At 47.4% G+C, this 26,998-nt stretch overlaps 27 non-coding genes across 27 annotated transcripts; all 27 read left to right on the top strand.

Annotated features, from left to right (window-relative positions):
* Nucleotides 1-5,339: 5,339 nt before the first annotated feature.
* Nucleotides 5,340-5,412, top strand: Trnar-ccu (transfer RNA arginine (anticodon CCU)). Its single transcript has one exon. It is a non-coding gene; the product is annotated as a tRNA-Arg (tRNA).
* A 502-nt stretch (nucleotides 5,413-5,914) lies between these two features.
* On the top strand, nucleotides 5,915-5,987 carry Trnar-ccu (transfer RNA arginine (anticodon CCU)). The gene has a single exon. It is a non-coding gene; the product is annotated as a tRNA-Arg (tRNA).
* A 7,155-nt stretch (nucleotides 5,988-13,142) lies between these two features.
* On the top strand, nucleotides 13,143-13,215 carry Trnar-ccu (transfer RNA arginine (anticodon CCU)). Its single transcript has one exon. It is a non-coding gene; the product is annotated as a tRNA-Arg (tRNA).
* A 504-nt stretch (nucleotides 13,216-13,719) lies between these two features.
* Nucleotides 13,720-13,792, top strand: Trnar-ccu (transfer RNA arginine (anticodon CCU)). Its single transcript has one exon. It is a non-coding gene; the product is annotated as a tRNA-Arg (tRNA).
* A 501-nt stretch (nucleotides 13,793-14,293) lies between these two features.
* Trnar-ccu (transfer RNA arginine (anticodon CCU)) lies at nucleotides 14,294-14,366 on the top strand. Its single transcript has one exon. It is a non-coding gene; the product is annotated as a tRNA-Arg (tRNA).
* Nucleotides 14,367-14,867: 501 nt separating this feature from the next.
* Nucleotides 14,868-14,940, top strand: Trnar-ccu (transfer RNA arginine (anticodon CCU)). Its single transcript has one exon. It is a non-coding gene; the product is annotated as a tRNA-Arg (tRNA).
* Nucleotides 14,941-15,440: 500 nt separating this feature from the next.
* On the top strand, nucleotides 15,441-15,513 carry Trnar-ccu (transfer RNA arginine (anticodon CCU)). Its single transcript has one exon. It is a non-coding gene; the product is annotated as a tRNA-Arg (tRNA).
* A 499-nt stretch (nucleotides 15,514-16,012) lies between these two features.
* Trnar-ccu (transfer RNA arginine (anticodon CCU)) lies at nucleotides 16,013-16,085 on the top strand. Its single transcript has one exon. It is a non-coding gene; the product is annotated as a tRNA-Arg (tRNA).
* Nucleotides 16,086-16,586: 501 nt separating this feature from the next.
* On the top strand, nucleotides 16,587-16,659 carry Trnar-ccu (transfer RNA arginine (anticodon CCU)). The gene has a single exon. It is a non-coding gene; the product is annotated as a tRNA-Arg (tRNA).
* Nucleotides 16,660-17,160: 501 nt separating this feature from the next.
* On the top strand, nucleotides 17,161-17,233 carry Trnar-ccu (transfer RNA arginine (anticodon CCU)). The gene has a single exon. It is a non-coding gene; the product is annotated as a tRNA-Arg (tRNA).
* Nucleotides 17,234-17,734: 501 nt separating this feature from the next.
* Nucleotides 17,735-17,807, top strand: Trnar-ccu (transfer RNA arginine (anticodon CCU)). The gene has a single exon. It is a non-coding gene; the product is annotated as a tRNA-Arg (tRNA).
* Nucleotides 17,808-18,308: 501 nt separating this feature from the next.
* Trnar-ccu (transfer RNA arginine (anticodon CCU)) lies at nucleotides 18,309-18,381 on the top strand. The gene has a single exon. It is a non-coding gene; the product is annotated as a tRNA-Arg (tRNA).
* Nucleotides 18,382-18,882: 501 nt separating this feature from the next.
* Nucleotides 18,883-18,955, top strand: Trnar-ccu (transfer RNA arginine (anticodon CCU)). The gene has a single exon. It is a non-coding gene; the product is annotated as a tRNA-Arg (tRNA).
* Nucleotides 18,956-19,456: 501 nt separating this feature from the next.
* On the top strand, nucleotides 19,457-19,529 carry Trnar-ccu (transfer RNA arginine (anticodon CCU)). The gene has a single exon. It is a non-coding gene; the product is annotated as a tRNA-Arg (tRNA).
* Nucleotides 19,530-20,030: 501 nt separating this feature from the next.
* Trnar-ccu (transfer RNA arginine (anticodon CCU)) lies at nucleotides 20,031-20,103 on the top strand. The gene has a single exon. It is a non-coding gene; the product is annotated as a tRNA-Arg (tRNA).
* Nucleotides 20,104-20,604: 501 nt separating this feature from the next.
* Nucleotides 20,605-20,677, top strand: Trnar-ccu (transfer RNA arginine (anticodon CCU)). The gene has a single exon. It is a non-coding gene; the product is annotated as a tRNA-Arg (tRNA).
* Nucleotides 20,678-21,178: 501 nt separating this feature from the next.
* Trnar-ccu (transfer RNA arginine (anticodon CCU)) lies at nucleotides 21,179-21,251 on the top strand. Its single transcript has one exon. It is a non-coding gene; the product is annotated as a tRNA-Arg (tRNA).
* Nucleotides 21,252-21,752: 501 nt separating this feature from the next.
* Trnar-ccu (transfer RNA arginine (anticodon CCU)) lies at nucleotides 21,753-21,825 on the top strand. Its single transcript has one exon. It is a non-coding gene; the product is annotated as a tRNA-Arg (tRNA).
* Nucleotides 21,826-22,326: 501 nt separating this feature from the next.
* Nucleotides 22,327-22,399, top strand: Trnar-ccu (transfer RNA arginine (anticodon CCU)). The gene has a single exon. It is a non-coding gene; the product is annotated as a tRNA-Arg (tRNA).
* Nucleotides 22,400-22,900: 501 nt separating this feature from the next.
* On the top strand, nucleotides 22,901-22,973 carry Trnar-ccu (transfer RNA arginine (anticodon CCU)). Its single transcript has one exon. It is a non-coding gene; the product is annotated as a tRNA-Arg (tRNA).
* A 504-nt stretch (nucleotides 22,974-23,477) lies between these two features.
* On the top strand, nucleotides 23,478-23,550 carry Trnar-ccu (transfer RNA arginine (anticodon CCU)). The gene has a single exon. It is a non-coding gene; the product is annotated as a tRNA-Arg (tRNA).
* Nucleotides 23,551-24,051: 501 nt separating this feature from the next.
* Nucleotides 24,052-24,124, top strand: Trnar-ccu (transfer RNA arginine (anticodon CCU)). The gene has a single exon. It is a non-coding gene; the product is annotated as a tRNA-Arg (tRNA).
* A 501-nt stretch (nucleotides 24,125-24,625) lies between these two features.
* Nucleotides 24,626-24,698, top strand: Trnar-ccu (transfer RNA arginine (anticodon CCU)). Its single transcript has one exon. It is a non-coding gene; the product is annotated as a tRNA-Arg (tRNA).
* Nucleotides 24,699-25,199: 501 nt separating this feature from the next.
* Trnar-ccu (transfer RNA arginine (anticodon CCU)) lies at nucleotides 25,200-25,272 on the top strand. The gene has a single exon. It is a non-coding gene; the product is annotated as a tRNA-Arg (tRNA).
* A 501-nt stretch (nucleotides 25,273-25,773) lies between these two features.
* Trnar-ccu (transfer RNA arginine (anticodon CCU)) lies at nucleotides 25,774-25,846 on the top strand. The gene has a single exon. It is a non-coding gene; the product is annotated as a tRNA-Arg (tRNA).
* A 501-nt stretch (nucleotides 25,847-26,347) lies between these two features.
* On the top strand, nucleotides 26,348-26,420 carry Trnar-ccu (transfer RNA arginine (anticodon CCU)). Its single transcript has one exon. It is a non-coding gene; the product is annotated as a tRNA-Arg (tRNA).
* Nucleotides 26,421-26,921: 501 nt separating this feature from the next.
* Trnar-ccu (transfer RNA arginine (anticodon CCU)) lies at nucleotides 26,922-26,994 on the top strand. The gene has a single exon. It is a non-coding gene; the product is annotated as a tRNA-Arg (tRNA).
* The last annotated feature ends 4 nt before the right edge of the window (nucleotides 26,995-26,998 follow it).

The raw sequence follows: 26,998 nt of genomic DNA, 5'->3' as shown, positions 1-26,998 counted from the left end.
CCGCCCGGGCCAACGTTACCTCGGAACCTAGTTTCGATGTTTCGCTAGAGAGTTTGCGCGAAGTGCAGGAAGGCGTCACGCCGATGGATACGAATGACGTTCCAACTGTTCCTTCTTCACACACCTCGAAGGGGGGCAATACTCACTCGGAGCAGGGGCAGCAACCGGGCACCGAAAGTATTCCGGCGGGCGTCCCGGCTCGAGAAGACAAGTCCGACGTGGACCGGCTGGAGTCGAACGAGCTGGCTGGCCACCAGCCCCCGCGGTCCCCCAAATCACAGAAGAAACGCCGGCCAGCACATCAAGGGGCAGAAGCAAAGGCGCCAATTTTGCGTGAAAAAGCGAACCACGTACGACAGAAACTGACTGAAGTGACTGAACCACCGTCGTCGGCATCCAGCAAAACGACAAAAAAATCCCGGACGGAAGAATCGGACACTGATCACGGATATTACCCTCAGGAGACCCTGCGATAACAGATACCATGGAACCGAACCCTGTGTCTGACGTATCCAAACTATCGGATTGCGGTATGCAACCGGACAGGTTCGTGTGTGATTGATCGGATGACGTGGAAGAGGGCGGTCGGGAAGACGATTTCGAAAAGGATCGGCGACGTATAGATAGTCCGTTATCGGAAGCTCAAGCTGATGTGTCCCACCAGCAACAAACGGCTACCGCCGGCGTTGGCGCAGTGGCCGATGACGTAGACTTCTTTTAGTCAATGTTCGCCATTAACATCCATACTCGGCTTATTGTCACCTAGATCTCTGTTCTCATGCCGTCCTTGCAAGCTTACCGAATTGCGACATTGAACATCAATAAGATCAGTAGCCCACTAAACTTAAAAAATCTTCAAGATTTTCTCTATGCCGCCGATATTGATCTCATCATGCTGCAGGAAGTGTCCAATATTAACCTTGACCGTATCACGGGCTACAATGCCGTCGTCAATCCTGGACATGGCACTGATCCAGGGACCGCGATCATGGCTAAGGAAGGGATAGTGATGTCACATATCGAGCGCCTGGCGTCTGGCAGAGGTATAGCGATCACTATCAATACTACTAGATTTATCAATCTCTACGCCCCATCTGGCTCTGGGAGACGACGACAGAGAGCAGAGTTTTTTAAAGATGACATTGTGCCACTTTTTACACCACCTTCAGAACAACTTATATTCGCTGGTGACTTTAACTGTGTCCTCAGTCCCAAAGACCAGACGCCGAACTTCAATCCGTCCGCCGAGCTTCGCACTCTCATTGAAGAGTTGAATTTAATAGATACGTGGGAGCTTAAACACGGTGACAGGCCCGGATTCACTTTCGTTACTGGCCACTCAGCTAGCCGCATCGATAGAATCTACGCATTATCAAATATGAGGAACATGTTTTGCAGGCAGAGCTATGGCCGACTGTCTTTACAGATCATGTGGCATATATATGTACCGTCAATTTAGCCAAACAAGGGACGTACAGGGCAAGGGGACCCTGGAAACTAAATGTAGCGTGTTTACCAGAACCCGGGTGTCACACAGTCTTCCGCAATACGTGGGCAGAATGCGAACGAAAGTTTCCCGCGTACGATTCTACCATTACGTGGTGGGTAAAATGTGCGAAACCCGCCTTAACCAAAGCGATGAAGAATTATTCCCGAGATCGATGTGCCTGGCAGAAGCAAACCCTGGAATTTTACTTTCAGTGTTTAAGGGATTTATATCGAGAAGATGCAACAGTAATAGCAAATCGTATGCATATTAAAAGAATACAGGCTACGATTCTAACCCTCAAACGGAAGCAATTGGAAGGCTGTAAAGTCAGGACACGTCTGCAAAACGCTGTACAGGACGAAACGACATCAATGTATCATGTTATTCGCGAACAGAAAAGGGGGCGCAGGAAGATATTGACAGAACTGCACACTGCAGATGGTCGACTCTTACACCGACAGCGCGACATACGAGACGAGATTTGCAACCATTTTACAGCACAGTACACGGAACACCCAGTGGATATGGCGGCGCAGCAAGCCCTTCTGGCACGCCGTTTTGCGACATTGAGCACGGCAGAAGCAGACGGCCTCGCTGCAGTCATAACTGAAAATGAAGTAGAGGACGCCATTCGAGGGAGCCCACAGAATAAATCGCCTGGCCCCGACGGATTACCGGCTGAGTTTTATCGAACCTTTCGTCACCATTTAGTTCCAAAGCTGACCTTGGTCTGTAATGATATCTTAAATGCTGGAAGTGATATCTTAAGGGAATTCTGTGAGGGCATAGTGGTATTGGTACCCAAAACCCCAGCGGGAAAGACAGTCGAAAATCTCCGACCGCTTACATTACTTAATGCCGATTATAAGATATTCGCGCGGGTCATGATGCAGCGATTCAGTACGGTACTTAGTACTGTCACGGGGGCCTACCAGACGAGCGTTGGGAACACTAGAAACATACAGCAGACGTTAAGTGCATATAGAGATATCATAGCTACAGCCGCCGCTTGCGACATGCGATGCGCTCTCGTCTCGTTAGATTTTGAGAAAGCATTCGATAAAATCAGTCACTCATATCTTCTGAGCGCGATGGCAGCAATGAATTTTCCACGGAAAGTTATTGACACTGTTACACTCCTGCTGCGAAACGGTACGTCCAAGATCTGTCTCAACGGACAACTCAGTAAACCTATTAACATCGCTCGGTCGGTACGACAAGGTTGCCCGATGTCAATGGCTTTGTTTGCAGTTGCTCTTGAACCCTTACTGTTCTCCCTGGCGCAAGACCTTCCGGGAATACGCATACATGGCCAGAAGATCGTATGCCAGGCATTTGCGGATGACGTCGGTTTCGTGGTGACGAAAGATGAAGATTTGGAACGCGCGTTTCAGCTGATATCCACTTATGCAGCCGCATCAGGAGCGAAAGTCAACTGTAAAAAGTCTGGCATAATGGAACTTGGTAGAGGACTCGAACTTGGCAATAGCCAATCACTAAAAAGAATGACAACATTTAAATGTCTCGGCATTGAATACAAGCGCACCATCCGCTGCACGTCTGCTCTTAATTACCGAAAATTATTGGCACAAATTCGGGCCGGCATACGGCAACATCATTTGCGAAATCTCAACGCCATACAAAGAGTGCTTTTAGTCAACACTTATATTGTTTCTAAAGTGAATTATGTCGCACAAATCCTACCAATACCAAAGGTCATAGCACAACGAATGCTTGCAGCGCTCGGACACTTTGTCAGTAGGGGACAAATTTTCAAAGTCCCATTTGCAACCTTGACGCTCCCCTTGGGGAAGGGCGGCCTAAATCTGACTGATGTTTACCACAAAGCGAAAGCATTATATATCAGCAATATGTATAAACAATGGCAACGATCACCAAATTCCTTAACGGCCCACCTTCTCAATGAAATTGCACCTGCCAGCATGACGCCTCCGGTAAACGTAAGTCACATCCCGACTGCGTTTTGCCACTTTAGTACTTTTTTCGTCGAATACAGCTATATTCAAAGCAACCTACCTGAAAATGATCTTTACAGGGTCAAAGCACTTTACAGCTGCCTGACGGACAGTAAGCCGCGCAACAGAATAGAAGTGAAGTATAGAGACTGCAACTGGGCCAAGATCTGGGAAAACATTCATGACGCACACTTACAATCGCAGGTGCGGTCTACATGGTACATGGCGTTCAATAGGATCATACCGACAAATTCAAAATTACACATGATCCACTTGGCAGACACTCCGAATTGCGTTCACTGTACTCTACTAGATACCATCGAACATCGCTTTCTATGCGACAGTGTGAAGGACATCTGGCTTCTCTTTGCACGGAAGCTCTCAAGTATGCTGCGTACTGCACCTAGGATGATTACTCCAGCTGGACTCCTCACTCCTGATGCAGTTCCATACCCCCCAGCAAAACGACGAGCAGTCAATTGGCTTCAAGGTCAGACGGTGTATTATATATTATCGGCGCCAGCAAAAAATAAAGAAGACTATTGGCTATACCTAATAACTCAACACCAGAAACTTCAACGAATAGACAAATATAGAGAAAAGTATGCTTTCTTTCTCCTCCGAACGTTGACGTAGAGAGATATTCCTCCAGGGCGACGTCGCAGTTCTGAACCTCTGATGGATGGCCCTTTCACGACTATGATAGTCGCAATTAGGATTCGGATTTCGGCGATCGAACGGCCACGAATATGCAACGGACCACCCCGACAGTGGTGACGCTTTGGGGGATGATGCCTCTCATGTCGAGAGCACTGCGAGGCTGTTCTACGAGATCCCCGTCGAATTTTGTAGATCTAATATACAAATTATAAATTATTCTTTTCTTGTTTATTTAATTAGTAAGATTCGTTTCTTGGAAAGAAGACGTATTTATGTTGTGTTTCACCTTTTCCTGTCAGAGGAAGAGAAGAGTTGTTCCTTCTTGCTGTGGAAGACTCCAGCATCACCACGTTTATTTTCATACATTCAGTCTCCCATGGAAAGTGATTAGTCTTCTAACAGTCCTGCAGAAAATTTCATTTGCATTATTTTCCACATCACATATAGTGGCATAACCAAATAACCACATGTATACTGAAGAGAATCCATTTGTTTCACGATAATTTTTTTATTTCAACGGAGATTTTTGCCAATGGCGGAGAAGCCGAGCCGATGAAGGCACTTTTGGCGAGCGTGAGGACGGGCTAGAAGGGGTGGATGGAGGCCCGAAAAACAGAAAAAAAAGAAAAAAAAGAGAAAAAAAAACAAAAAAAAATGGATAAGGCATCGGCTCCTAATCCGGGGATTGTGGGTTCGAGTCCCACCAGAGGTACACGTTTTACTCACTGGGGCAAAATCACTCTCACCACATACAGGTGTAATAGTTGTGAAAGTTGGCGTTTCTGAGTGCTTACAGGTATCACAGGTACGACGACGATATGAAAATACGCACTTACTGACAACCTGAAACGAAACGACGGACATTATCAATCGACCTGTTAGCTGCGGAAGTGTTTCAAAGCGTGATGGCGCTGTGAGAGGAAACGCTATTTTAAAATTACTTGTTGGTAAACAGTATGACCCATATGAATAGTCACTTAACTCTCTTGTGTGCAGGACTTGGAGTTCAGAAAGGGAATAGCCTAAGACGGCAGGTATAAGAATTGCCAGCAGAAAGTAGGTGCCTGGACTTCGATACGTTTGAGTATGTACAGGCACACAGGAAAGGCTCATGCGACGTCCTGACTCTCTGCACACGTAGAGTAGCGCATCAGGAAGGGTACACTTGGCAAGTGTTGATTTGAGTGAGCACCCCGCCAGCTTAACGCCAGTCAGCCTCTGTGGCCTAATGGATAAGGCATCGGTCTCCTAAACTGGGGATTGTGGGTTCGAGTCCCACCAGAGGTACACGTTTTACTCACTGGGGCAAAATCACTCTCACCACATACAGGTGTAATAGTTGTGAAAGTTGGCGTTTCTGAGTGCTTACAGGTATCACAGGTATGACGACGATATGAAAATACGCACTTACTGACAACCTGAAACGAAACGACGGACATTATCAATCGACCTGTTAGCTGCGGAAGTGTTTCAAAGCGTGATGGCGCTGTGAGAGGAAACGCTATTTTAAAATTACTTGTTGGTATACAGTATGACCCATATGAATAGTCACTTAACTCTCTTGTGTGCAGGACTTGGAGTTCAGAAAGGGAATAGCCTAAGACGGCAGGTATAAGAATTGCCAGCAGAAAGTAGGTGCCTGGACTTCGATACGTCTGAGTATGTACAGGCACACAGGAAAGGCTCATGCGACGTCCTGACTCTCTGCACACGTAGAGTAGCGCATCAGGAAGGGTACACTTGGCAAGTGTTGATTTGAGTGAGCACCCCGCCAGCTTAACGCCTGTCAGCATCTGTGGCCTAATGGATAAGGCATCGGTCTCCTAAACCGGGGATTGTGGGTTCGAGTCCCACCAGAGGTACACGTTTTACTCACTGGGGCAAAATCACTCTCACGACATACAGGTGTAATAGTTGTGAAAGTTGGCGTTTCTGAGTGCTTTCAGGTATCACAGGTATGACGACGATATGAAAATACGCACTTACTGACAACCTGAAACGAAACGACGGCCATTGTCAATCGACCTGTTAGCTGCGGAAGTGTTTCAAAGCGTGATGGCGCAGTGAGAGGAAACGCTATTTTAAAATTACTTGTTGGTAAACAGTATGACCCATATGAATAGTCACTTAACTCTCTTGTGTGCAGGACTTGGAGTTCAGAAAGGGAATAGCCTAAGACGGCAGGTAAAATAATTGCCAGCAGAAAGTAGGTGCCTGGACTTCGATACGTCTGAGTATGTACAGGCACACAGGAAAGGCTCATGCGACGTCCTGACTCTCTGCACACGTAGAGTAGCGCATCAGTAAGGGTACACTTGGCAAGTGTTGATTTGAGTGAGCACCCCCCCAGCTTAACGCCAGTCAGCCTCTGTGGCCTAATGGATAAGGCATCGGTCTCCTAAACCGGGGATTGTGGGTTTGTCTCCCACCAGAGGTACACGTTTTACTCACTGGGGCAAAATCACTCTCACCACATACAGGTGTAATAGTTGTGAAAGTTGGCGTTTCTGAGTGCTTACAGGTATCACAGGTATGACGACGATATGAAAATACGCACTTACTGACAACCTGAAACGAAACGACGGCCATTATCAATCGACCTGTTAGCTGCGGAAGTGTTTCAAAGCGTGATGACGCTGTGAGAGGAAACGCTATTTTAAAATTACTTGTTGGTAAACAGTATGACCCATATGAATAGTCACTTAACTCTCTTGTGTGCAGCACTTGGAGTTCAGAAAGGGAATAGCCTAAGACGGCAGGTATAAGAAATGCCAGCAGAAAGTAGGTGCCTGGACTTCGATACGTCTGAGTATGTACAGGCACACAGGAAAGGCTCATGCGACGTCCTGACTCTCTGCACACGTAGAGTAGCGCATCAGGAAGGGTACACTTGGCAAGTGTTGATTTGAGTGAGCACCCCGCCAGCTTAACGCCAGTCAGCCTCTGTGGCCTAATGGTGTTCCGCTTCAGACGCCGTGCAGTGTGGACGTGCTTAGTCTTCCGCTCCGCCGTAGCGTTACGTATAGTGGAATATCGTTTGTTTACGTGTTGTGTTGTAACTTCTGTGAGTGTTTTCTACGTTGTTGGTTCGTCCTTGGTGTTTCTTGTTGTGCTTCTTTAAGTGTGTTCTGTGTAGCGGTTTCGACCGCATCTTTTAACCATGTCGTCTCAGGTAATTCCTCGCCAGGCTACAGTCAGTTTTGCATTTGACAAGTCAACCCGCCATGTGCAACCTAGTTCCCTTGAGGTCCATGATTGGTTAGTAGACACATTTGGTATTAATTCGGATCAGGTGCACACTGCTTATTTTGATACCGAGCTGTATGTATTCTTTGTTAAGTTTATGGACCCCCTTCAAGTTGATAGAATTCTTTCCAAATTTGGTCATCAGGTTCTCTTTCGGCATTGGGATGATTCTGTAAGTACCGTGCTGCTTTCCAATGCTTCTATCTCGTATACCAGTGTTCGTGTATACAACCCTCCGCCGGAGGTGGACAATGTTTATCTTAAGGAGGGTTTACTCAAGTATGGTGATGTTAAAAGTATTCGTCTTGAACGCTGGTCCAGCCAACATCGCCTGCAGTGTTACAGTGGTATTCGCTCGGTCGAAATGCACGTAAAGCAGAATATTCCGTCTCACTTGCAGATCGGTGGATATCGTGTCCACGTTACATATAGTGGTCAGGTTGGTACCTGTTTTTTGTGCAATGAGAGTGGACACGTGCGTACCACCTGTCCGCGAAGGGTTTTTGTTTTAAAAAATTCTCTCGAACAGCGTCGCAAGTTAACGGTCGCTGACCTCGTTGCAGGTGGTTCTGCTCTTGGTGTAGACCAGTCCAATGGTAGTAGCACCCCGCCACCGGTTTTGCATACCCCTGACACAGAATTTCCTCCTTTGCGGGCTAAATCTGATGTTGTTCCGTCTGCTCCTCCTGTGGGTGTGCCGCTTTTGAATCATAAACGGCGTCGCGCACAAGATGGGAATAGTACAGATGAGGATCTCCCTGAGATGCTCCAGTCCGAGCGACCAGCATCCTCCGCACCGCAGAGTAATGTCGATGCTCCTTGCCCTCCTGAGGTAGCGGTTCCGGTGGCGGCTGCTGCCGCCCCCCCGGCCTCCGATGCGGCTTCTCTCGCGTCGGATCGTCGGTCGGGCGAGTTGGCGCCGTCTTCCGAACCGATTTCGTTGTCACAACAAGTGGAGCCGCACCAACTTCCTGCTTCGCTGCCCCACACCTCTGCCGGCGGAGCTGCTCCGCTTCCTTCCACCTTTCCGCCTTCGGACCTTCCTGCTCAAGTTTCGCACCCGTGTAGTCCATGTTTGCCGGATGCTAATGTAGGTGTCGACCAGTCCGTTTCGTCGGATGTTTCCCCCGCGACCCCGGATCCCGAATGTGGACCGGCGCGGGTGGTGTCGGATACAGAACTTGACCCTCCTACGTCACCGGCGGCTGAAGCCTCCTTGCCCGTCAGCCGTCGCAAGTTACGCGTTCAGCCGAACGTCAATGCTGTTCGTAAAAAACCGAAGCGTAAGGGATCCGCGGAACGGGGTAGCAGTCCCCCTCTCTCGGATTCCTCCGTCTCCCCTGCTATGGACTGTGACGTTGGTGCGTCGGTGTAGGTGATTTCTTCTCTCGCTTTTCTCTCCATGGTTCAAGCATACACCTTTCTTACCTTAAATGTTAACCGCATTGAGTCCGACGTTCGCATTGCCTCTTTGCGGCAGTTTATTTACGACTCCTGTGCGGACGTCGTGTTTTTGCAGGAAGTGTTGTTTTCTGATCTCTCTCTACCTGGTTTTCAAACTGTTTTTAATGTCGCACCGGAATATTCAACAGGAACTGCTCTTTTCTTTCGAGAAGGTATTCCTATTACTGACGTTGAATTCCTTGACTCTGGCCGTGGGATTGGTTGTCGTCTTTTTGATCTCAGCCTAGTTGTTTTGTATGCCCCCTCTGGTTCGGGTCACGCTGTGGCTCGATCGCGTTTTTATAAGGAAGAGATTATTTATCTTTTGCGCAAGAGCCCTCGCAGCCTCCTGTTAGGAGGTGATTTTAATTGTGTTTTACGCCCTGAAGATCAGTCCCCAAATTTTAATTATTGCCGAGATTTACATGACTTGGTTCGTACGATGCACCTGCGGGATGTTTGGGAACACAAATTTCCAACCCTGGTGAAGTTTACGTTTTTTACCGCATCCTCATGCAGTAGACTCGACAGATTTTATTTATCTGATTTTTTATGTGATAAAATTCTTACTGTCGATGTTATTCCTACTAGTTTTTCTGACCATTGTGCTTTTACTGCAACTGTCAATTTTAATCGCCAACCTGCAAAACTTTATCGTTCCCAGTGGATGTTAAATGTTTCCCACCTTGCCGACAGTGATATGGATGATGTTATGCGTGGCGTGTGGGAGCGCTGTCTTCGCTCTGTCCCGCGTTACCCCTCCTTGCTGGTTTGGTGGACTGCGTTTGCCAAGCCCAAGATTCGTCAGACTTTGATTTTTTACTGTGCTGCAAGGGCGCGTGAGTTTAAGAACACGTACGAATTTTACTACTCTGTCCTGCGTGACCTCTATGACGCAGCAGATACCTCTCCTCTGCGGATCCATGATGTTCGTCGTATTAAAGCCAAGCTCTTGACCCTCAAACGACGACAGATGGATGGTCTGCGAGTTAAGTCGAAACCTCCCTCTCTCGTTGCAGGTGAGCTGACATCTTTGTACCACCTGCTACGGCATCAGACTCGTCGTCGTCGCTCCTTTATCTCTTCCCTTACGGTGGATGATGGACGGCAGCTTATTGTACAGGAGGAAATGGTTCGAGCTCTCCATCAGTATTACACTAGTCTGTATTCTGCCGATGATTCTGGGGAGTCCCTTGCGGAGGATGTTCTTGGAGATCTTACTGCGACGATCGCGCCTGATGCGAACGGCGACTTTCTCCGGGAGTTCCAGGTCGATGATGTTTTCGATTTTATTGCTCGCTCTCCGTCTGGTAAATCGCCGGGTCCAGACGGCCTGCCTAAAGAATTTTATCTTCGTTTTTGGCCTCTTTTGGGCGGCACTTTTACGCAGATTTTAAATGAGATTGTCAGGGGGATGGATGTGCCTGCCGATTTTAAAGTAGGGAAACTTGTTTTAATTCCTAAGTCCTCTGGTCGTATATCTGCTGCCAATCTTCGTCCGCTCACATTGCTGAACTTCGACTACAAGACGGCTGCTAGAGCGCTCAATAGCCGATTATCTTCACTGCTTCGGGATGTGATTGGTGCACATCAATGTTGTTTAAATGATAGATCTATTCTGACTCCTGTAGCCGAATATCGGGATGTTGTCTCGGTTGCGGCGGTTACCAATGTTCAGTGTGCCTTTGCTTTCCTTGATTTTTATAAGGCTTTTGATCACGTTAATCATGTGTTTTTAGATCGTGTTTTAGGTATAATAGGTTTTAACGCTTCGTCCCGTGGCGTTCTTGGCAACTTGTATAGGGGAATAACTGCCCGGGTGTCTGTCAATGGGCAGCTGACGCCGCCCATTGATATCCGCCGCGGGGTGCCTCAGGGCAGTCCGCTCTCTATGTCCTTATTCGTGTTGTCCCTGGAACCACTGCTTCGGACCATTGCTCTCAAGCTTCAGGGTATGTCCCTCTCTGGTGGGACCCTCACTATTAAGGCATACGCGGATGATGTCGTTGTTCTCCTCCGTCAGCGTACAGATATCCCGTTATTGAAAGGGGCAGTTGATACTTACTGTCGTGTCTCTGGAGCACGTCTTAATCACGGCAAATGCAAGATCCTTGACATTCGAGGATTTCGCGGTGTTGATGTACCTTGGGCCACTCTTGTCGATCGCCATACGTCCTTGGGGATAATCGTTGATCGGTGTCCTCTCAAAATGGCGGCTCTCAATTGGAAATCTGTCACCGAGAAGATACAGGGTGCTCTGATGGTTCATGAGCAGCGTTCTCTTAACATTTTGCAAAAAGTTCGCATTTTAGACACGTACGTTTTATGTAAATCCTATTATGTTGCTCAGCTGTTCCCACTTCCCCTGATGGTGGCGAAAAGGTTGCGCCAATTGTCCAGCAGGTTTATATGGAAGGGCCATCTATTCAGGTTACGATACGAGGTTATGACGAAACCGCGTCTCTCCGGAGGTTTGGGCCTCTCTGACATTACTCGCAAGGCGTCAGCGTTGTACGTCCGCCGTACGACTCTCATTGTCACACAAGAAGTGAGTTCCATTACGTCCAAGCTTTTTACTGTCGTGCGTCCGGGGAGCCTTGCTCCACCTGTCGACGTCGGTCGCCTCAATTTTAAGTTGAAGCACATCCGGGAATTTTATATTGCGGTGAGCTACCTCGGTGACGTCTTTTTGCGGCGACCTGTGCCAACGACCAAGTTTTTGATTGCCCGCTGGAAGGGGCAGGACGGTCCCAATCCAATAGAACTGGCGTCTCCATCTGTCTCCTGGAGGAACGTCTGGAAGAATGTTAGTTTGCCGATCCACTCTATGGCCGTGACGTCCACGTGGTATAGGGTAATTAATAATTTGATCCCCACAAATGTACGACTGCACCGCATTGGTCTTTCTGACACGGACAAATGTACTCGGTGTGGTCTCCTGGATACCCTTGAACATCGATTCACCTGTTGTGGCCACCTTGCAAATTGGCGTTGGCTCAGGAAACAACTGGCTTTTGTAACTAGGTCTGCTGAAGCCGCTTATACCATTGATATCATCGTACGGCCCGATTCTTATTTCTTTCCGCGGACGAAGCTTAATACAGTCATGTGGTTGATTGGCCATTTTGTACATTTTGTCGTCACTTGTCATGAGGAGGATGAACGCCTAGCGTTTCAGCAGTACATGCTTACTGCTTACTGGACCCGCTTGCGATTGCCACGTCTCCGCGATGACTTTGCCAACATGCTTACCCTGACGTTCGAAAGAGAGGGTGTTGGATAACGTCGCCCATGAGCGCCACATTTTTATGATATTTCTGGATTGCAACTATCCCGTGTCATCCTTCTTTTATTTCTTTCTTTTCATTTTCCGCCAGGACTGCAGTTTTCGTGGAACTTTTGGCTGAAAAAGATCAACAATGAGGCCAAGTAACGGGACAGTGGAAAAGTTCCAATGCCCTTGTGCAGGTGCCATTCGGAGACGGGACAGTGGAGACATCGTGGCCAGGCCTCGGGATTCGACCCCTGCCCGCTTTGTTTCCGCAGCCCTGAATCTGAAGGACACCTCTTGTAATGAGGACATATACAAACATACAACAGATAAAGAGATAAGAGAGCTAATAAAAACAAAAAAAACAAAAAAGTGGCAAAAAAAATGGATAAGGCATAAAAAAAAAAGTCGTAGAGCGTTCGACTGAAAAAAAAAAAAAAAGTGGCTAGAAAAAAAAAGAGAAAAAAAAAAGTTGGTTAGAAAAAAAAAAAAAAAAAAATGGATAAGGCATCGGTCTCCTAAACCGGGGATTGTGGGTTCGAGTCCCACCAGAGGTACACGTTTTACTCACTGGGGCAAAATCACTCTCACCACATACAGGTGTAATAGTTGAGAAAGTTGGCGTTTCTGAGTGCTTACAGGTATCACAGGTATGACGACGATATGAAAATGCGCACTTACTGACAACCTGAAACGAAACGACGGCCATTATCAATCGACCTTTAGCTGCCGAAGTGTTTCAAAGCGTGATGACGCTGTGAAAGGAAACGCTATTTTAAAATTACTTGTTGGTAAACAGTATGACCCATATGAATAGTCACTTAACTGTCTTGTGTGCAGGACTTGGAGTTCAGAAAGGGAATACAATAAGACGGCAGGTATAAGAATTGCCAGCAGAAAGTAGGTGCCTGGACTTCGTTTGTCTGAGTATGTACAGGCACACAGGAAAGGCTCATGCGACGTCCTGACTCTCTGCAGACGTAGAGTAGCGCACCAGGAAGGGTACACTTGGCAAGTGTTGATTTGAGCGAGCACTCCGCCAGCATAACGCCAGTCAGCCTCTGTGGCCTAATGGATAAGGCATCGGTCTCCTAAACCGGGGTTTGTGGGTTCGAGTCCCACCAGAGGTACACGTTTTACTCACTGGGGCAAAATCACTCTCACCACATACAGGTGTAATAGTTGAGAAAGTTGGCGTTTCTGAGTGCTTACAGGTATCACAGGTATGACGACGATATGAAAATGCGCACTTACTGACAACCTGAAACGAAACGACGGCCATTATCAATCGACCTTTAGCTGCCGAAGTGTTTCAAAGCGTGATGACGCTGTGAAAGGAAACGCTATTTTAAAATTACTTGTTGGTAAACAGTATGACCCATATGAATAGTCACTTAACTGTCTTGTGTGCAGGACTTGGAGTTCAGAAAGGGAATACAATAAGACGACGGCAGGTATAAGAATTGCCAGCAGAAAGTAGGTGCCTGGACTTCGATTTGTCTGAGTATGTACAGGCACACAGGAAAGGCTCATGCGACGTCCTGACTCTCTGCAGACGTAGAGTAGCGCACCAGGAAGGGTACACTTGGCAAGTGTTGATTTGAGCGAGCACTCCGCCAGCATAACGCCAGTCAGCCTCTGTGGCCTAATGGATAAGGCATCGGTCTCCTAAACCGGGGATTGTGGGTTCGAGTCCCACCAGAGGTACACGTTTTACTCACTCGGGCAAAATCACTCTCACCACATACAGGTGTAATAGTTGAGAAAGTTGGCGTTTCTGAGTGCTTACAGGTATCACAGGTATGACGACGATATGAAAATGCGCACTTACTGACAACCTGAAACGAAACGACGGCCATTATCAATCGACCTTTAGCTGCCGAAGTGTTTCAAAGCGTGATGACGCTGTGAAAGGAAACGCTATTTTAAAATTACTTGTTGGTAAACAGTATGACCCATATGAATAGTCACTTAACTGTCTTGTGTGCAGGACTTGGAGTTCAGAAAGGGAATACAATAAGACGGCAGGTATAAGAATTGCCAGCAGAAAGTAGGTGCCTGGACTTCGATTTGTCTGAGTATGTACAGGCACACAGGAAAGGCTCATGCGACGTCCTGACTCTCTGCAGACGTAGAGTAGCGCACCAGGAAGGGTACACTTGGCAAGTGTTGATTTGAGCGAGCACTCCGCCAGCATAACGCCAGTCAGCCTCTGTGGCCTAATGGATAAGGCATCGGTCTCCTAAACCGGGGATTGTGGGTTCGAGTCCCACCAGAGGTACACGTTTTACTCACTGGGGCAAAATCACTCTCACCACATACAGGTGTAATAGTTGAGAAAGTTGGCGTTTCTGAGTGCTTACAGGTATCACAGGTATGACGACGATATGAAAATGCGCACTTACTGACAACCTGAAACGAAACGACGGCCATTATCAATCGACCTTTAGCTGCCGAAGTGTTTCAAAGCGTGATGACGCTGTGAAAGGAAACGCTATTTTAAAATTACTTGTTGGTAAACAGTATGACCCATATGAATAGTCACTTAACTGTCTTGTGTGCAGGACTTGGAGTTCAGAAAGGGAATACAATAAGACGGCAGGTATAAGAATTGCCAGCAGAAAGTAGGTGCCTGGACTTCGATTTGTCTGAGTATGTACAGGCACACAGGAAAGGCTCATGCGACGTCCTGACTCTCTGCAGACGTAGAGTAGCGCACCAGGAAGGGTACACTTGGCAAGTGTTGATTTGAGCGAGCACTCCGCCAGCATAACGCCAGTCAGCCTCTGTGGCCTAATGGATAAGGCATCGGTCTCCTAAACCGGGGATGGTGGGTTCGAGTCCCACCAGAGGTACACGTTTTACTCACTGGGGCAAAATCACTCTCACCACATACAGGTGTAATAGTTGAGAAAGTTGGCGTTTCTGAGTGCTTACAGGTATCACAGGTATGACGACGATATGAAAATGCGCACTTACTGACAACCTGAACGAAACGACGGCCATTATCAATCGACCTTTAGCTGCCGAAGTGTTTCAAAGAGTGATGACACTGTGAAAGGAAACGCTATTTTAAAATTACTTGTTGGTAAACAGTATGACCCATATGAATAGTCACTTAACTGTCTTGTGTGCAGGACTTGGAGTTCAGAAAGGGAATACAATAAGACGGCAGGTATAAGAATTGCCAGCAGAAAGTAGGTGCCTGGACTTCGATTTGTCTGAGTATGTACAGGCACACAGGAAAGGCTCATGCGACGTCCTGACTCTCTGCAGACGTAGAGTAGCGCACCAGGAAGGGTACACTTGGCAAGTGTTGATTTGAGTGAGCACTCCGCCAGCACAACGCCAGTCAGCCTCTGTGGCCTAATGGATAAGGCATCGGTCTCCTAAACTGGGGATTGTGGGTTCGAGTCCCACCAGAGGTACACGTTTTACTCACTGGGGCAAAATCACTCTCACCACATACAGGTGTAATAGTTGAGAAAGTTGGCGTTTCTGAGTGCTTACAGGTATCACAGGTATGACGACGATATGAAAATGCGCACTTACTGACAACCTGAAACGGAACGACGGCCATTATCAATCGACCTTTAGCTGCCGAAGTGTTTGAAAGCGTGATGACGCTGTGAAAGGAAACGCTATTTTAAAATTACTTGTTGGTAAACAGTATGACCCATATGAATAGTCACTTAACTGTCTTGTGTGCAGGACTTGGAGTTCAGAAAGGGAATACAATTAGACGGCAGGTATAAGAATTGCCAGCAGAAAGTAGGTGCCTGGACTTCGATTTGTCTGAGTATGTACACACACAGGAAAGGCTCATGCGACGTCCTGACTCTCTGCAGACGTAGAGTAGCGCACCAGGAAGGGTACACTTGGCAAGTGTTGATTTGAGCGAGCACTCCGCCAGCACAACGCCAGTCAGCCTCTGTGGCCTAATGGATAAGGCATCGGTCTCCTAAACCGGGGATTGTGGGTTCGAGTCCCACCAGAGGTACACGTTTTACTCACTGGGGCAAAATCACTCTCACCACATACAGGTGTAATAGTTGAGAAAGTTGGCGTTTCTGAGTGCTTACAGGTATCACAGGTATGACGACGATATGAAAATGCGCACTTACTGACAACCTGAAACGGAACGACGGCCATTATCAATCGACCTTTAGCTGCCGAAGTGTTTCAAAGCGTGATGACGCTGTGAAAGGAAACGCTATTTTAAAATTACTTGTTGGTAAACAGTATGACCCATATGAATAGTCACTTAACTGTCTTGTGTGCAGGACTTGGAGTTCAGAAAGGGAATACAATAAGACGGCAGGTATAAGAATTGCCAGCAGAAAGTAGGTGCCTGGACTTCGATTTTTCTGAGTATGTACAGGCACACAGGAAAGGCTCATGCGACGTCCTGACTCTCTGCAGACGTAGAGTAGCGCACCAGGAAGGGTACACTTGGCAAGTGTTGATTTGAGCGAGCACTCCGCCAGCATAACGCCAGTCAGCCTCTGTGGCCTAATGGATAAGGCATCGGTCTCCTAAACCGGGGATTGTGGGTTCGAGTCCCACCAGAGGTACACGTTTTACTCACTGGGGCAAAATCACTCTCACCACATACAGGTGTAATAGTTGAGAAAGTTGGCGTTTCTGAGTGCTTACAGGTATCACAGGTATGACGACGATATGAAAATGCGCACTTACTGACAACCTGAAACGGAACGACGGCCATTATCAATCGACCTTTAGCTGCCGAAGTGTTTCAAAGCGTGATGACGCTGTGAAAGGAAACGCTATTTTAAAATTACTTGTTGGTAAACAGTATGACCCATATGAATAGTCACTTAACTGTCTTGTGTGCAGGACTTGGAGTTCAGAAAGGGAATACAATAAGACGGCAGGTATAAGAATTGCCAGCAGAAAGTAGGTGCCTGGACTTCGATTTGTCTGAGTATGTACAGGCACACAGGAAAGGCTCATGCGACGTCCTGACTCTCTGCAGACGTAGAGTAGCGCACCAGGAAGGGTACACTTGGCAAGTGTTGATTTGAGCGAGCACTCCGCCAGCACAACGCCAGTCAGCCTCTGTGGCCTAATGGATAAGGCATCGGTCTCCTAAACCGGGGATTGTGGGTTCGAGTCCCACCAGAGGTACACGTTTTACTCACTGGGGCAAAATCACTCTCACCACATACAGGTGTAATAGTTGAGAAAGTTGGCGTTTCTGAGTGCTTACAGGTATCACAGGTATGACGACGATATGAAAATGCGCACTTACTGACAACCTGAAACGAAACGACGGCCATTATCAATCGACCTTTAGCTGCCGAAGTGTTTCAAAGCGTGATGACGCTGTGAAAGGAAACGCTATTTTAAAATTACTTGTTGGTAAACAGTATGACCCATATGAATAGTCACTTAACTGTCTTGTGTGCAGGACTTGGAGTTCAGAAAGGGAATACAATAAGACGGCAGGTATAAGAATTGCCAGCAGAAAGTAGGTGCCTGGACTTCGATTTGTCTGAGTATGTACAGGCACACAGGAAAGGCTCATGCGACGTCCTGACTCTCTGCAGACGTAGAGTAGCGCACCAGGAAGGGTACACTTGGCAAGTGTTGATTTGAGCGAGCACTCCGCCAGCATAACGCCAGTCAGCCTCTGTGGCCTAATGGATAAGGCATCGGTCTCCTAAACCGGGGATTGTGGGTTCGAGTCCCACCAGAGGTACACGTTTTACTCACTCGGGCAAAATCACTCTCACCACATACAGGTGTAATAGTTGAGAAAGTTGGCGTTTCTGAGTGCTTACAGGTATCACAGGTATGACGACGATATGAAAATGCGCACTTACTGACAACCTGAAACGAAACGACGGCCATTATCAATCGACCTTTAGCTGCCGAAGTGTTTCAAAGCGTGATGACGCTGTGAAAGGAAACGCTATTTTAAAATTACTTGTTGGTAAACAGTATGACCCATATGAATAGTCACTTAACTGTCTTGTGTGCAGGACTTGGAGTTCAGAAAGGGAATACAATAAGACGGCAGGTATAAGAATTGCCAGCAGAAAGTAGGTGCCTGGACTTCGATTTGTCTGAGTATGTACAGGCACACAGGAAAGGCTCATGCGACGTCCTGACTCTCTGCAGACGTAGAGTAGCGCACCAGGAAGGGTACACTTGGCAAGTGTTGATTTGAGCGAGCACTCCGCCAGCATAACGCCAGTCAGCCTCTGTGGCCTAATGGATAAGGCATCGGTCTCCTAAACCGGGGATTGTGGGTTCGAGTCCCACCAGAGGTACACGTTTTACTCACTGGGGCAAAATCACTCTCACCACATACAGGTGTAATAGTTGAGAAAGTTGGCGTTTCTGAGTGCTTACAGGTATCACAGGTATGACGACGATATGAAAATGCGCACTTACTGACAACCTGAAACGAAACGACGGCCATTATCAATCGACCTTTAGCTGCCGAAGTGTTTCAAAGCGTGATGACGCTGTGAAAGGAAACGCTATTTTAAAATTACTTGTTGGTAAACAGTATGACCCATATGAATAGTCACTTAACTGTCTTGTGTGCAGGACTTGGAGTTCAGAAAGGGAATACAATAAGACGGCAGGTATAAGAGTTGCCAGCAGAAAGTAGGTGCCTGGACTTCGATTTGTCTGAGTATGTACAGGCACACAGGAAAGGCTCATGCGACGTCCTGACTCTCTGCAGACGTAGAGTAGCGCACCAGGAAGGGTACACTTGGCAAGTGTTGATTTGAGCGAGCACTCCGCCAGCATAACGCCAGTCAGCCTCTGTGGCCTAATGGATAAGGCATCGGTCTCCTAAACCGGGGATTGTGGGTTCGAGTCCCACCAGAGGTACACGTTTTACTCACTGGGGCAAAATCACTCTCACCACATACAGGTGTAATAGTTGAGAAAGTTGGCGTTTCTGAGTGCTTACAGGTATCACAGGTATGACGACGATATGAAAATGCGCACTTACTGACAACCTGAAACGAAACGACGGCCATTATCAATCGACCTTTAGCTGCCGAAGTGTTTCAAAGCGTGATGACGCTGTGAAAGGAAACGCTATTTTAAAATTACTTGTTGGTAAACAGTATGACCCATATGAATAGTCACTTAACTGTCTTGTGTGCAGGACTTGGAGTTCAGAAAGGGAATACAATAAGACGGCAGGTATAAGAATTGCCAGCAGAAAGTAGGTGCCTGGACTTCGATTTGTCTGAGTATGTACAGGCACACAGGAAAGGCTCATGCGACGTCCTGACTCTCTGCAGACGTAGAGTAGCGCACCAGGAAGGGTACACTTGGCAAGTGTTGATTTGAGCGAGCACTCCGCCAGCACAACGCCAGTCAGCCTCTGTGGCCTAATGGATAAGGCATCGGTCTCCTAAACCGGGGATTGTGGGTTCGAGTCCCACCAGAGGTACACGTTTTACTCACTGGGGCAAAATCACTCTCACCACATACAGGTGTAATAGTTGAGAAAGTTGGCGTTTCTGAGTGCTTACAGGTATCACAGGTATGACGACGATATGAAAATGCGCACTTACTGACAACCTGAAACGAAACGACGGCCATTATCAATCGACCTTTAGCTGCCGAAGTGTTTCAAAGCGTGATGACGCTGTGAAAGGAAACGCTATTTTAAAATTACTTGTTGGTAAACAGTATGACCCATATGAATAGTCACTTAACTGTCTTGTGTGCAGGACTTGGAGTTCAGAAAGGGAATACAATAAGACGGCAGGTATAAGAATTGCCAGCAGAAAGTAGGTGCCTGGACTTCGATTTGTCTGAGTATGTACAGGCACACAGGAAAGGCTCATGCGACGTCCTGACTCTCTGCAGACGTAGAGTAGCGCACCAGGAAGGGTACACTTGGCAAGTGTTGATTTGAGCGAGCACTCCGCCAGCATAACGCCAGTCAGCCTCTGTGGCCTAATGGATAAGGCATCGGTCTCCTAAACCGGGGATTGTGGGTTCGAGTCCCACCAGAGGTACACGTTTTACTCACTCGGGCAAAATCACTCTCACCACATACAGGTGTAATAGTTGAGAAAGTTGGCGTTTCTGAGTGCTTACAGGTATCACAGGTATGACGACGATATGAAAATGCGCACTTACTGACAACCTGAAACGAAACGACGGCCATTATCAATCGACCTTTAGCTGCCGAAGTGTTTCAAAGCGTGATGACGCTGTGAAAGGAAACGCTATTTTAAAATTACTTGTTGGTAAACAGTATGACCCATATGAATAGTCACTTAACTGTCTTGTGTGCAGGACTTGGAGTTCAGAAAGGGAATACAATAAGACGGCAGGTATAAGAATTGCCAGCAGAAAGTAGGTGCCTGGACTTCGATTTGTCTGAGTATGTACAGGCACACAGGAAAGGCTCATGCGACGTCCTGACTCTCTGCAGACGTAGAGTAGCGCACCAGGAAGGGTACACTTGGCAAGTGTTGATTTGAGCGAGCACTCCGCCAGCATAACGCCAGTCAGCCTCTGTGGCCTAATGGATAAGGCATCGGTCTCCTAAACCGGGGATTGTGGGTTCGAGTCCCACCAGAGGTACACGTTTTACTCACTGGGGCAAAATCACTCTCACCACATACAGGTGTAATAGTTGAGAAAGTTGGCGTTTCTGAGTGCTTACAGGTATCACAGGTATGACGACGATATGAAAATGCGCACTTACTGACAACCTGAAACGAAACGACGGCCATTATCAATCGACCTTTAGCTGCCGAAGTGTTTCAAAGCGTGATGACGCTGTGAAAGGAAACGCTATTTTAAAATTACTTGTTGGTAAACAGTATGACCCATATGAATAGTCACTTAACTGTCTTGTGTGCAGGACTTGGAGTTCAGAAAGGGAATACAATAAGACGGCAGGTATAAGAGTTGCCAGCAGAAAGTAGGTGCCTGGACTTCGATTTGTCTGAGTATGTACAGGCACACAGGAAAGGCTCATGCGACGTCCTGACTCTCTGCAGACGTAGAGTAGCGCACCAGGAAGGGTACACTTGGCAAGTGTTGATTTGAGCGAGCACTCCGCCAGCATAACGCCAGTCAGCCTCTGTGGCCTAATGGATAAGGCATCGGTCTCCTAAACCGGGGATTGTGGGTTCGAGTCCCACCAGAGGTACACGTTTTACTCACTGGGGCAAAATCACTCTCACCACATACAGGTGTAATAGTTGAGAAAGTTGGCGTTTCTGAGTGCTTACAGGTATCACAGGTATGACGACGATATGAAAATGCGCACTTACTGACAACCTGAAACGAAACGACGGCCATTATCAATCGACCTTTAGCTGCCGAAGTGTTTCAAAGCGTGATGACGCTGTGAAAGGAAACGCTATTTTAAAATTACTTGTTGGTAAACAGTATGACCCATATGAATAGTCACTTAACTGTCTTGTGTGCAGGACTTGGAGTTCAGAAAGGGAATACAATAAGACGGCAGGTATAAGAATTGCCAGCAGAAAGTAGGTGCCTGGACTTCGATTTGTCTGAGTATGTACAGGCACACAGGAAAGGCTCATGCGACGTCCTGACTCTCTGCAGACGTAGAGTAGCGCACCAGGAAGGGTACACTTGGCAAGTGTTGATTTGAGCGAGCACTCCGCCAGCATAACGCCAGTCAGCCTCTGTGGCCTAATGGATAAGGCATCGGTCTCCTAAACCGGGGATTGTGGGTTCGAGTCCCACCAGAGGTACACGTTTTACTCACTGGGGCAAAATCACTCTCACCACATACAGGTGTAATAGTTGAGAAAGTTGGCGTTTCTGAGTGCTTACAGGTATCACAGGTATGACGACGATATGAAAATGCGCACTTACTGACAACCTGAAACGAAACGACGGCCATTATCAATCGACCTTTAGCTGCCGAAGTGTTTCAAAGCGTGATGACGCTGTGAAAGGAAACGCTATTTTAAAATTACTTGTTGGTAAACAGTATGACCCATATGAATAGTCACTTAACTGTCTTGTGTGCAGGACTTGGAGTTCAGAAAGGGAATACAATAAGACGGCAGGTATAAGAATTGCCAGCAGAAAGTAGGTGCCTGGACTTCGATTTGTCTGAGTATGTACAGGCACACAGGAAAGGCTCATGCGACGTCCTGACTCTCTGCAGACGTAGAGTAGCGCACCAGGAAGGGTACACTTGGCAAGTGTTGATTTGAGCGAGCACTCCGCCAGCATAACGCCAGTCAGCCTCTGTGGCCTAATGGATAAGGCATCGGTCTCCTAGACCGGGGATTGTGGGTTCGAGTCCCACCAGAGGTACACGTTTTACTCACTGGGGCAAAATCACTCTCACCACATACAGGTGTAATAGTTGAGAAAGTTGGCGTTTCTGAGTGCTTACAGGTATCACAGGTATGACGACGATATGAAAATGCGCACTTACTGACAACCTGAAACGAAACGACGGCCATTATCAATCGACCTTTAGCTGCCGAAGTGTTTCAAAGCGTGATGACGCTGTGAAAGGAAACGCTATTTTAAAATTACTTGTTGGTAAACAGTATGACCCATATGAATAGTCACTTAACTGTCTTGTGTGCAGGACTTGGAGTTCAGAAAGGGAATACAATAAGACGGCAGGTATAAGAATTGCCAGCAGAAAGTAGGTGCCTGGACTTCGATTTGTCTGAGTATGTACAGGCACACAGGAAAGGCTGATGCGACGTCCTGACTCTCTGCAGACGTAGAGTAGCGCACCAGGAAGGGTACACTTGGCAAGTGTTGATTTGAGCGAGCACTCCGCCAGCATAACGCCAGTCAGCCTCTGTGGCCTAATGGATAAGGCATCGGTCTCCTAAACCGGGGATTGTGGGTTCGAGTCCCACCAGAGGTACACGTTTTACTCACTGGGGCAAAATCACTCTCACCACATACAGGTGTAATAGTTGAGAAAGTTGGCGTTTCTGAGTGCTTACAGGTATCACAGGTATGACGACGATATGAAAATGCGCACTTACTGACAACCTGAAACGAAACGACGGCCATTATCAATCGACCTTTAGCTGCCGAAGTGTTTCAAAGCGTGATGACGCTGTGAAAGGAAACGCTATTTTAAAATTACTTATTGGTAAACAGTATGACCCATATGAATAGTCACTTAACTGTCTTGTGTGCAGGACTTGGAGTTCAGAAAGGGAATACAATAAGACGACGGCAGGTATAAGAATTGCCAGCAGAAAGTAGGTGCCTGGACTTCGATTTGTCTGAGTATGTACAGGCACACAGGAAAGGCTCATGCGACGTCCTGACTCTCTGCAGACGTAGAGTAGCGCACCAGGAAGGGTACACTTGGCAAGTGTTGATTTGAGCGAGCACTCCGCCAGCATAACGCCAGTCAGCCTCTGTGGCCTAATGGATAAGGCATCGGTCTCCTAAACCGGGGATTGTGGGTTCGAGTCCCACCAGAGGTACACGTTTTACTCACTGGGGCAAAATCACTCTCACCACATACAGGTGTAATAGTTGAGAAAGTTGGCGTTTCTGAGTGCTTACAGGTATCACAGGTATGACGACGATATGAAAATGCGCACTTACTGACAACCTGAAACGAAACGACGGCCATTATCAATCGACCTTTAGCTGCCGAAGTGTTTCAAAGCGTGATGACGCTGTGAAAGGAAACGCTATTTTAAAATTACTTGTTGGTAAACAGTATGACCCATATGAATAGTCACTTAACTGTCTTGTGTGCAGGACTTGGAGTTCAGAAAGGGAATACAATAAGACGGCAGGTATAAGAATTGCCAGCAGAAAGTAGGTGCCTGGACTTCGATTTGTCTGAGTATGTACAGGCACACAGGAAAGGCTCATGCGACGTCCTGACTCTCTGCAGACGTAGAGTAGCGCACCAGGAAGGGTACACTTGGCAAGTGTTGATTTGAGCGAGCACTCCGCCAGCATAACGCCAGTCAGCCTCTGTGGCCTAATGGATAAGGCATCGGTCTCCTAAACCGGGGATTGTGGGTTCGAGTCCCACCAGAGGTACACGTTTTACTCACTGGGGCAAAATCACTCTCACCACATACAGGTGTAATAGTTGAGAAAGTTGGCGTTTCTGAGTGCTTACAGGTATCACAGGTATGACGACGATATGAAAATGCGCACTTACTGACAACCTGAAACGAAACGACGGCCATTATCAATCGACCTTTAGCTGCCGAAGTGTTTCAAAGCGTGATGACGCTGTGAAAGGAAACGCTATTTTAAAATTACTTGTTGGTAAACAGTATGACCCATATGAATAGTCACTTAACTGTCTTGTGTGCAGGACTTGGAGTTCAGAAAGGGAATACAATAAGACGGCAGGTATAAGAGTTGCCAGCAGAAAGTAGGTGCCTGGACTTCGATTTGTCTGAGTATGTACAGGCACACAGGAAAGGCTCATGCGACGTCCTGACTCTCTGCAGACGTAGAGTAGCGCACCAGGAAGGGTACACTTGGCAAGTGTTGATTTGAGCGAGCACTCCGCCAGCATAACGCCAGTCAGCCTCTGTGGCCTAATGGATAAGGCATCGGTCTCCTAAACCGGGGATTGTGGGTTCGAGTCCCACCAGAGGTACACGTTTTACTCACTGGGGCAAAATCACTCTCACCACATACAGGTGTAATAGTTGAGAAAGTTGGCGTTTCTGAGTGCTTACAGGTATCACAGGTATGACGACGATATGAAAATGCGCACTTACTGACAACCTGAAACGAAACGACGGCCATTATCAATCGACCTTTAGCTGCCGAAGTGTTTCAAAGCGTGATGACGCTGTGAAAGGAAACGCTATTTTAAAATTACTTGTTGGTAAACAGTATGACCCATATGAATAGTCACTTAACTGTCTTGTGTGCAGGACTTGGAGTTCAGAAAGGGAATACAATAAGACGGCAGGTATAAGAATTGCCAGCAGAAAGTAGGTGCCTGGACTTCGATTTGTCTGAGTATGTACAGGCACACAGGAAAGGCTCATGCGACGTCCTTTCTCTCTGCAGACGTAGAGTAGCGCACCAGGAAGGGTACACTTGGCAAGTGTTGATTTGAGCGAGCACTCCGCCAGCATAACGCCAGTCAGCCTCTGTGGCCTAATGGATAAGGCATCGGTCTCCTAAACCGGGGATTGTGGGTTCGAGTCCCACCAGAGGTACACGTTTTACTCACTGGGGCAAAATCACTCTCACCACATACAGGTGTAATAGTTGAGAAAGTTGGCGTTTCTGAGTGCTTACAGGTATCACAGGTATGACGACGATATGAAAATGCGCACTTACTGACAACCTGAAACGAAACGACGGCCATTATCAATCGACCTTTAGCTGCCGAAGTGTTTCAAAGCGTGATGACGCTGTGAAAGGAAACGCTATTTTAAAATTACTTGTTGGTAAACAGTATGACCCATATGAATAGTCACTTAACTGTCTTGTGTGCAGGACTTGGAGTTCAGAAAGGGAATACAATAAGACGGCAGGTATAAGAATTGCCAGCAGAAAGTAGGTGCCTGGACTTCGATTTGTCTGAGTATGTACAGGCACACAGGAAAGGCTCATGCGACGTCCTGACTCTCTGCAGACGTAGAGTAGCGCACCAGGAAGGGTACACTTGGCAAGTGTTGATTTGAGCGAGCACTCCGCCAGCATAACGCCAGTCAGCCTCTGTGGCCTAATGGATAAGGCATCGGTCTCCTAAACCGAGGATTGTGGGTTCGAGTCCCACCAGAGGTACACGTTTTACTCACTGGGGCAAAATCACTCTCACCACATACAGGTGTAATAGTTGAGAAAGTTGGCGTTTCTGAGTGCTTACAGGTATCACAGGTATGACGACGATATGAAAATGCGCACTTACTGACAACCTGAAATGAAACGACGGCCATTATCAATCGACCTTTAGCTGCCGAAGTGTTTCAAAGCGTGATGACGCTGTGAAAGGAAACGCTATTTTAAAATTACTTGTTGGTAAACAGTATGACCCATATGAATAGTCACTTAACTGTCTTGTGTGCAGGACTTGGAGTTCAGAAAGGGAATACAATAAGACGGCAGGTATAAGAGTTGCCAGCAGAAAGTAGGTGCCTGGACTTCGATTTGTCTGAGTATGTACAGGCACACAGGAAAGGCTCATGCGACGTCCTGACTCTCTGCAGACGTAGAGTAGCGCACCAGGAAGGGTACACTTGGCAAGTGTTGATTTGAGCGAGCACTCCGCCAGCATAACGCCAGTCAGCCTCTGTGGCCTAATGGATAAGGCATCGGTCTCCTAAACCGGGGATTGTGGGTTCGAGTCCCACCAGAGGTACACGTTTTACTCACTGGGGCAAAATCACTCTCACCACATACAGGTGTAATAGTTGAGAAAGTTGGCGTTTCTGAGTGCTTACAGGTATCACAGGTATGACGACGATATGAAAATGCGCACTTACTGACAACCTGAAACGAAACGACGGCCATTATCAATCGACCTTTAGCTGCCGAAGTGTTTCAAAGCGTGATGACGCTGTGAAAGGAAACGCTATTTTAAAATTACTTGTTGGTAAACAGTATGACCCATATGAATAGTCACTTAACTGTCTTGTGTGCAGGACTTGGAGTTCAGAAAGGGAATACAATAAGACGGCAGGTATAAGAATTGCCAGCAGAAAGTAGGTGCCTGGACTTCGATTTGTCTGAGTATGTACAGGCACACAGGAAAGGCTCATGCGACGTCCTGACTCTCTGCAGACGTAGAGTAGCGCACCAGGAAGGGTACACTTGGCAAGTGTTGATTTGAGCGAGCACTCCGCCAGCATAACGCCAGTCAGCCTCTGTGGCCTAATGGATAAGGCATCGGTCTCCTAAACCGGGGATTGTGGGTTCGAGTCCCACCAGAGGTACACG

The sequence above is a fragment of the Schistocerca cancellata genome, chromosome 1, assembly GCF_023864275.1.
Source record: "Schistocerca cancellata isolate TAMUIC-IGC-003103 chromosome 1, iqSchCanc2.1, whole genome shotgun sequence".
Lineage (NCBI taxonomy): Eukaryota > Metazoa > Arthropoda > Insecta > Orthoptera > Acrididae > Schistocerca > Schistocerca cancellata.
Note: the sequence above shows the minus strand (reverse complement) of the source record. Positions and strands in the feature narration are given on the sequence as shown.